Raw genomic sequence first — 9,160 nt, forward strand, 5'->3', positions numbered from 1 at the left:
CGGGTTGATGCATATGAGACCACTTCAGTACTGGCTTCAGACTCGAGTCGGGCATGGCGCCGTGGGACACAACGCGTGGCCATCATGCCGATCTGTCACCGCCTCTCCAGCCCTTGGACTGATCTCACGTTTCTATGGGCAGGCGTTCCCCTAGAGCAGGTCTCCAGGCGTGTTGTGGTTACGACAGATGCCACCTAAACGGGCTATGGTGCTGTATGCAACGGGCATGCAGCCGCCGGCTTATGGACGGGCCCGCGGCTGCGTTGGCACATCAACTGCCTCGAGTTGCTGGCAATTCTGCTCGCCCTGCGGAGGTTTCGGCCATTGATCCAGGGCAAGCATGTGTTAGTTCGGACAGACAACACAGCAACGGTAGCATATGTCAACCTTCAAGGCAGTCTGCGCCCCCGTTGTATGTCACAACTCACCCGCCGTCTCCTCCTCTGGAGTCAGCAGCACCTCAAGTTGCTGCGAGCCACTCACATCCCAGGCGACCTCAACACTGCAGCAGAAGTGCTGTCATGGCAGGTTATCCTCAGGGGAGAGTGGTGACTCCACCCTCAGGTGGTCCAGCTGATTTGGAGTCGATTTGGGCAGGCACAGGTAGACCTGTTCGCCTCCCAAGAATCCTCCCACTGCCCGCTCTGGTACGCCCTGACCGAGGCACCTCTCGGTATAGAAGCGCTGGCATACAGCTGGCCCCCTGGACTTCGCAAATATGCGTTTCCCCCATGAGCCTACTTGCACAGACCCTGTGCAAGGTCAGGGAGGACGAGGAGCAGGTCGTCCTGGTAGCACCCTACTGGCCCACCCAGATGTGGTTCTCGGACCTCACGCTCCTCGCAACAGCCCCCCAAATTCCCCTGAGGAAGGACCTTCTTTCTCAGGGATGGGGTACCATCTGGCACCTGCGACCAGACCTCTGGAATCTCCATGTCTGGCCCCTGGACGGGACGCGGAAGACTTAAGCAGTCTACTACCCGTGGTGGTAGACACGATCACTCAGGCTAGGGCCCCCTCTACGAGGAGCCTGTATGCCTTTAAGTGGCGTCTGTTCGCTAAGTGGTGTTCTTCCCGACGCTAAGACCCCCAGAGATGTGCAGTTGGATCGGTGCTTTCCTTCCTGCAGGAGAGGTTGGAAGGGTGGCTGTCCCCCTCCACCTTGAAGGTGTATGTAGCCACTATAGCGGCACACCACGACATAGACGGTAAGTCAATATCAGCACGACCTGATCAAGTTCCTGAGAGCCGCCAGGAGGTTGAATCCCTTCAGATTGCGCCTCGTTCCCTCATGGGACCTCTCTGTAGTTCTTCAGGGTCTACAGAGAGCCCCCCTTGAGCCCTTGCAGTCAGCTGAGCTTAAGGCACTCTCTTTGAAGGCTGCCCTCCTGACTGCCCTCACTTCCATCAAGAGGGTAGGAGACCTGCAAGCGTTCTCTGTCAGTGAAACGTGCCTGGAGTTCGGTCCGGGCTACTCTCACATGATCCTGAGACCCCGACCGGGCTATGTGCCCAAGGTTCCCACGACCCCCTTTAGGGACCAGGTGGTGAACCTGAAAGCGCTGCCCCAGGAGGAGGCAGACCCAGCCCTGATGTTGCTGTGTCCGGTGCGCGCTTTACGCATCTATTTGGAACACACGTAGAGCTTTAGAGTCTCTGAGCAGCTCTTTGTCTGCTTTGGTGGACAGCGGAAAGGAAGCGCTGTCTCCAAGCAGAGGATCGCCCACTGGCTCATTGACACCATAACAATGGCATATCACGCCCAGAACGTGCCGCCCCCGGTAGGGCTACGAGCCCATTCTAGCAGGGGTGTAGTGGCCTCCTGGGTCTTGACCAGTGGCGCCTCTCTAACAGACATTTGAAGAGCAGCGGGCTGGGCAACACCCAACACCTTTGCGAGGTTCTACAATCTCGGGAGGAACCGGTTTCGTCCCCTGTAGTGTCACGCAGGTAATTCCGGGACAGTTGGCCAGGTGTATCGCTTGCACATAGCGCCTTTCACCTCCCCTGAGCTGAAGATGTGCGCTGTTGACTCCCAATAGTGTTCACAAACTGTGTTCCCTAGTTCATTTCCTCCGAGCCCTGTGGCAGACGAGTTTGCGGAGAAACTCGCTGCCGGCCCAGTACACATGCTAACTAAGCCCTGTACTGGGGTAGGTGCTCCGCATGTGGTGGTTCTCCGTAGGTAACCCCATGCGACGTATATCTTTCGCTAATTCGTTTCCCTGTTGGTAAACTGTGTCTTCCTTGGGCAGAGGCCTCTCTGCCCCAGTCACCATGCTTGTAGAAACTCCTCCCCCCTTTGGGCGGGGTGTGGTCTCCACGGTGTCTTCCCCTTGGGAGTGACACCCCCCCCCCCCAACGTAGACCTGGTGGCCCTAGTCGGTTAATTCCTTTTTTTGGGGGGAGAGGAAAAAAAAAGGGGATAAGAGGCCACGACTCGGCTAGCCTGTCTCTATCTTTTGGGCAGTCGACTTGTCCCCAAAGGGCCGTGTGACACTCATAACAGTGTTGGGGGAGGTTACATGTCGGCCTGGTGCACTGGCTACGAGGCACACAGTGGTCTACCCATCACACACCGCCAGTTCATGTAACACAGTTCAGCCAGTCGCGGCGTTTCGTATAGGGACCCCTAGTGTCACTACATCGACACAACGTTGAGTGAATGACAGATAGGGAACGTCCCGGTTACTTGCGTAACCTCCATTCCCTGATGGAGGGAACGAGATGTTGTGTCCCTCCTGCCATAACACTGAACTACCCGCTGAAATGGCTGGGACCTTGTCTCGGCTCCTCAGCACAAAACCTGAATGAGTGGTTGCATACCAGCTCCTTTTATACCCGTATTTCCGGGGGAGTGGTATGCAAATACCACTCGCCAATTTTCATTGGCCTTTTATCAAAGACCAGAGGTGTCTCAGGCTCCCAAGAGTGACCCCTAGTGTCACAACATCGACACGTCTCGTTCCCTCCATCAGGGAACGGAGGTTACGCAAGTAACCAGGACGTTATGACTTGTTTCTGTGGAGCGCAACAGTCTGGTTTCGAAAGTAAAAAGCCCATTCAATTTCTCCATAGCTGAATTGATTTGATTAAACTTAAAAACCGATAAAGACAGACCTACCGTGAGCTTTGAGATGGACATTCTACACTATATTCTTCTGTTGAAGCCATCAGTTCACATTATTTCAATTTAATTTCTTACAAAAAAAAATAAAAAAAAAAAAATAAAAAAAAAATAAACTGAATAGCACAATTCCTGGTGAAGAACTAAACTCCTTTTCTATCTATAAGTGGTACAAGCGGCCACTTAGGGCCCCCGAGCCACCAGGGGGCCCTTTAAATCAAGGTTTTATATATATATATATATATATATATATATACTAAAAGCTGTGAGTAAGACTCAGGCAGCTGTTATGGCTCAATTAGTTATAGGGGGCCACCTTGTGGCCCGATTTGGAAGGAATTCTGTTGAGCAATAATGCACAACAGCCGTTCTATTGGTTGCATGTTGAAGGTGATATTTCCGTTATATATTATTATTTATTGTTACTTATAGTCATTATTTATTGTTAATTTGTATAGTTATTTTTGGTTAATTTATTGTTAATTTTTTGTTATTTTATTGATAAATTCTTCAAGTAGGAATTTGCTTAGGGTCCCCATATGCTCAGAAACAGCCCTGACTACACTACCCATAATCCTGAAAAGAGGATCGCAAAAGAGCCCAGCAGCAACTGCTTACTTTCATGACAAACTGTGAATAACGCAATCAAGACTGGCTCCCTTCACTTTCAAACTACTTATACTGTATGTTTATATACATGTATGTATACAGTATATCTGAATATTTTGCAGTAAAGTTCAAATATATTCTTTCTATACTTATAATCAACAACTTGAAACCATTTTTAATTGATTACATTATTCACATTGCTTCACTGGGTTGTAGTTCATTCCCTGATTAAATACATTAAGTACACAATCTTGTACACTTTTGTATTTTTTCCGATTTTCAAATACTTTTTTGCTTCAAATCAAAGTTTGTAATGTTGGGATTCACCTCAGAGCTGGTTGGTTTAGTTTATGGCTTAGAAATCTTTTATGAAATATATTATGGAATCCCTTTGGAACAAATGAATGGGAAAAATACTTCTGGAACCAAGACGGCTGAAAAATTGGGTGGGGACTGTTGCGCTCTACTGTATTTTCAAAAAGATCTATAGAGTCAAAAATGTCTGATGTTTGCAAAATGTGCAATAATAAATAAAAAAATAAAAATAAAAACCAAGACAAGTATGATAAGTGAATTGTATCTTTGTCACAGATGAGATTGTTGAGATGAAATTATACATATGATGGTCATATCACACTTTGTTCTCATCCTTTTGAAATAAATAACTGAATGTACTTTAAAAACACAGTGTACATTTTCTTCCCAATCCAAAAAGTCCATCTATAAGCCTTTATCACACTTCTGCGTTTGCACAGCGGACGCTTCGCTTTGTAGCGTATAACATCTTCCGCTGCAGGCAGTTTCAATGGCAGTGCCCATAGTGCAGAATTATTATGGTCAATTCATCTCAAATACTTCATTTAACAGAACTACCTCACCTTCCAATCATTACTCAGAGATGATGAAGCAAAGAAAAACAGTGTTATGTTATTTTATGGTTTGAAAGAGAGCATGTATGTGATTAGGCAGCACTTCACAGAGTTGCCTATAAGTAAGTTTCTTATTAGAGGAATGCATAAATATAGTACAAACAAGAGTAGTTATACACATATATTACTGAACTATTCAGAGCCGGATGTGACAACATGCAAACTGTAATAAAGGCCTATTGAAATTAAGCCGCAAAAATGGTTTGTTCTGAACTCATTGGATTTCTGACATCAGAACCCCAAATTAAAACATGAGTGCCCACATTTACATGTCAGCAACACCTTTTTGGTCTTCAGCACCTTGGCCCACCAAGTCACGGTGAAGTAATAAGAGGAAGTATGAAAGATACTGTAAATTAAGCTTAAGCTAGTCAAAAAGCCATGTTGGAACAAAACACAAGCACACCAGTGACCCATTTTGTGGACCAGATTTTAAAACACAAAATACTCTATGATGGTGACCATATATGCTGGTTATTTCAGCAGGGATGACCTGGCCAAGTCTCGCCTGAGATATCTGAATGCATAAATTTGACTGTCTAGCTAGAACACTCTCCTTTGTGTATTCCTCCAGCATGCTGACCACATGCAAATTTCAATGAGGATTGTCAAATAATCCCACTTCTGAAGTGTCAAAACTGCTGAGTCATCCAGGAATACCAAACACTAAGGCTTCTTTTTTTCCCTGCATGAAAAAAAGGCAACACTTTTCTTCAGTCATCCCAGTTTGATGTGTAAATCTGGATTTTTCACCAGCAGAGCTGGCAAATGTGAAAGAGGCTCTGAGCTCCATGCACATGAGAGGCAGAAGTCAGAAATAGTCACAGTTAAGAAGTCATATTGTTATATGCTTCACTCTTTCTATTGGATATTGAAAACAAAGTGTAAAGGGAAGGACAAGGTTAATAACAGTAACTTGCAGTCCATGGCTGATGAGTTATGGCTCATTTCGATTTAGACATGTGGTCAAATGTCAGAGACACCCGGAGAGGGTCCATAATTCTAGAATAGCATTGACTCCACCTTAATTAATAAATAAATAAATAAATAAATGAAAATGAATTCAATTTTAGTATGCAAATTTCAGTTGCCTGACAAAAGACAAGCAGTTTTGATGTCTGGTGAACTTGATGTCAAGAATAATGGATAGTTGTGACGAACAACAGTACAAACTAAAAATGCCTCCCAGTAACTTTAATCACTTTGGCACCTTTCTTTTCAAGTGAAGCACTAATGCAGTGCATTAATCTTTCCTGGAAATGAGCGGATCCAAAACTAAAGAGTGAGTGGATGTGATTGAGCAATGTACACCTTTTCACCCAAACTGTTGCCAACTACTATCGGTTTTGCAGAAGTCTTATTTTCTCACTCTGAACACTATATTTTGAGCTACAATTGTAAGTCAGGCTGAGCGGAGCTCACAGGCTAGCTGAAAATGGCTCCCTTGAGGGAGGAGTCTTCTGGAGCTCACTGACCTCCAGTTTCCAACACTTAACCTGCCATGTTTCTTATCTGCCACTGCATTTATGACTATGGTTTTGCCATGAGATCTGGGCTATTGTCTTCAAATCTTTAGTATGGTTTTCAATCTGTTCCAGCTCATTTCACAGCTGTTTTTCTTCATGCCTGTCTCTCAGGGGTCTGACTACACACAGACCGCAGATGTGCAAGACACAATGTGATATGAGTTAATTTCTCTTACTGCTGGCTCCTATTCTATAGCCTTTTAAAATGCATATTAGATTACAAAACATAAACTAGTGTTAAAACCCTTGGTTGTTGCTTGTAATACTGTTCTCTTCTGTGCCCAACACAAATGAAACGTCAACTCTGTTCAAACTGAGAAATATTTGTTCTTGATTGGTATTTCCTATTCCCTTTTCCATTTCCAGATCTTAGGACCATTTTTCACCAGCCTCCACCAGTTAAAAGGATTGTTATAGAGCTACCAAAAAAAAGAAAATTCCCTCACCATTTACTCACTCTCAAGTCATTCCAAACCCATATGACTTTCTACCGTGAAATGATTAAAATAGCATAAAATTAGTCGAAACAACTCATTGGTCGAAAAAACAGATCTGTTTTACACATGCCCTTAAGGAAATAAACCATGGTTTCACTATACTAAAACTCTGTAGTAAAAAAAAAATTTGGTAGCAAGAACCATGGTTTTAAAAACAATGGTACATGTACCAAAATTGACTATAGATCACTATGGCGATGTAACTATAATTAACTCTAGGTTAGTGTAAAAATCAAACAAACAAGCAAGCAAAAAAGTAAAGGGTATTGTTATTACACTAAAACTAACCATGTTTTTTTTTTTTTTTTTTTTTTTTGTGCATAATTTATTATGATTTTTATTACAATACTTTTGGTTTTCCTGTATTTTATCTATGGTTTTACCACAAATATCATGGTTAAAATATGGTTACTGTAGCAAAACAGTGGTTATGATTTTACTACAAATACGATAGAAACCAAAATCTGTTTTTCCTATCGTTTTTTTCACTTTTATACTTTCCGAATCAAACATAAGACAAAAGACCATAAAAATTATGCAAAATCTTACTTGTGCGCATTCAAACACCTCAAGATATGTCTTACCAAGTTTAACGTTTGTCGTCTTTGGGGGAACAATTTCTTTAACATTTTGACGTAAAGTGAAACAAAAGGTTTGATAAAGGACAAAGGGGTTTAAAAAGCAACATATAACTATAGGACCATAAGGTGTATTCATATATAACCAACATGTTTTATGTTTGCCGACTCACTCACTCACTCACTCTCTCTCTCTCTCTCTCTCTCTCTCTCTCTCTCTCTCTCTCTCTCTCTCTCTCTCTCTCTCTCTCTCTCTCAGTAAAAAGGCTCAGGTCTCCCATCCATTCAAAAGCAAGCTCACTTGTATTAGGAACCGGTTGCATTAGATCTCTGCTGTTGAGCGCATTTAATAACTTCGTGCAGACTATATATATATATATATATATATATATATATATATATATATATATATATATATATATATATATACTGTATATATATATATACAGTATATTACCATAAAATCGTGGGAAAATATTTTGACTTAAGCCATTTGTCACGATATTAAAATCAGCAGACAGACTAAACTACACTTAACGCACATAGGAACTGTTATCAATTCAATTGCGTGACGTGACAAATCACATTTCCGACACAAAGCTATAGTTTATTTTACAGCGCGTGAACGAATTCATTCATTTTATTTAAGTTAAGCATATGAAGAAAAGTCATGTTTCTATCCAAATAAATCAGACTTTCTTATCGAAACAGGCTAACCGAAATCAATGTTAAGCTTATGCATCGTGACATCTGCAATTAATTTTCTTCCACCGTCCCCATTAAATATGCGATTATAAAGCCAAACCTCAAAGAGTAAAAAAACACGTTCACTTTTACCTCAGTAAAGCCATATTTATGTCGCATCATTCGTAATTAAAATAGTGTGAATGAGAAACTGATCGATTGAGTAAATGAAAATCCGGCTTATTGAATGGAAGAAATAAGAAAACAGCCTTCCAAAACAATTTCTGTGAAATGATTTGAGTGATATCTCCTCTAAGATTCGTCAGTCTTGCCTGTGATAAGCTCTTGCTGCCTGGTCAGGTTCACCTCAGCGCATCTGTAGTCCACTGTGTCGAAAGGAAACCTGTTAAACCTTCAGACAAATGACGTGCTTCTCACAAAAACACACTTATCCGTGAATAAAACACCGCGGGGTTTTACAAGGACGTGTCTTTAACGCCGTTTCCCTCTCTCCAACTCTATATGCCAAGCATTTTACGCACCATTCAGTCATTATAACATGAAATGCACCTCACCAGAGATAAATCCTTTTCTTTTCCCAACCGACTTCAGACACTTTCTGAGCTCTGGCAGTTGCTCTTCCCCTCCGTGTTTCCACTTATTTTCCAGGAAATTCTTTATGTCCAATGCGTGAATTTTTAAGTATTTGCCTGTGGTGCTGAAATGAGGGTAGTAACGTTGGAAAGCCTGCCCTCTTCAAACTAACCTTCCCGCCCCTCCTCTTCTCACGCGCAGATTGGTGCTGGTTGGCGGCAAATTTCCCGCTCGAAGGAGGGTTTAAAAACCTTCGCGGCAGATAGTGTAGAGGCACATGGGTAGGGGACCACCGATGAACAGTAGCGAGTGCAGCAGCACTGAGCGGCAGAAGCGGTTTTAACCACCACGCAATTGCGTGGGGCCCCGGACGTCGGGTAGGAAAGCTCCGTAAAAACCGCTTGGGGGGTGACATGTTTTTCTGAGTACAAACGCGGTTATGCTGTTGTCTGCGGTCTCAGAAAAGTTCACGAAGCCGCCGGGTCCGGGTCAGTAGGACTTTGGGTTATGGTTGCGAACGGATGAGTCAGGGGCCGTTCACACCGAGCGTGTTTTTGCGTGCGTCTACTCTGTTTTTTCATTGTTTTTCTATGTAAACACGCGCTGGACAAACGTC

General features: G+C 43.4%; 1 protein-coding gene across 1 annotated transcript in view; it reads right to left on the reverse strand.

Annotated features, from left to right (window-relative positions):
- Positions 1-8,608, reverse strand: part of LOC127430421 (gamma-aminobutyric acid receptor subunit alpha-3-like) — a 293,420-nt gene extending 284,812 nt beyond the window's left edge. The window contains exon 1 of the mRNA XM_051680177.1: positions 8,526-8,608. The gene's annotated coding sequence lies outside the window, so the exon portion shown is untranslated. The remainder of the gene's footprint in view (positions 1-8,525) is intronic.
- Between the last annotated feature and the right edge of the window lie 552 nt (positions 8,609-9,160).

Source organism: Myxocyprinus asiaticus, chromosome 40 (genome assembly GCF_019703515.2).
Source record: "Myxocyprinus asiaticus isolate MX2 ecotype Aquarium Trade chromosome 40, UBuf_Myxa_2, whole genome shotgun sequence".
Lineage (NCBI taxonomy): Eukaryota > Metazoa > Chordata > Actinopteri > Cypriniformes > Catostomidae > Myxocyprinus > Myxocyprinus asiaticus.